Here is a 472-nt window from a genome sequence, read left to right as displayed (position 1 = left end):
CCTCGGTGGTCTAATGGCTTAGGACGCTCGTACGGAATACAAGAGATCCGGGTTCACAAGTCCCGGCCGAGGTAATATCAAAGAAAGAACGGATGATAGCATGAACAAAAATTATTGGGTAGTTCTAATAACTATAATGAATTGTATATAACAGCAATTCTATTAATTGTACTTACTTTATATGCGAATCTCTTACTTGAATTTTAACTGAAGATGGTCTGATTGAAGACCGAAACGTCTTTATTGTAATTTTTTGAGAATATATTATTTTCGCTGACACAAATAACTAGCGTTGTGGTTTAATGCCTTTGATTGTATATTATTTTATTTAAGGTTTTCAGCACATTGTCAATTTAATTTAACTTGTGATATTATTGCAGTAGTTTAATTGCGTTAGATAAAAGCCGGAAAAATTTCGGCGTGCAGTTTGAATAACTACAAAAATATGATATATATGCATGTACATATATAG

The sequence above is a fragment of the Trachymyrmex cornetzi genome, unplaced genomic scaffold, assembly GCF_001594075.2.
Source record: "Trachymyrmex cornetzi isolate Tcor2-1 unplaced genomic scaffold, Tcor1.1 scaffold237, whole genome shotgun sequence".
NCBI lineage: Eukaryota > Metazoa > Arthropoda > Insecta > Hymenoptera > Formicidae > Trachymyrmex > Trachymyrmex cornetzi.
This window is presented reverse-complemented; position numbering follows the sequence as displayed.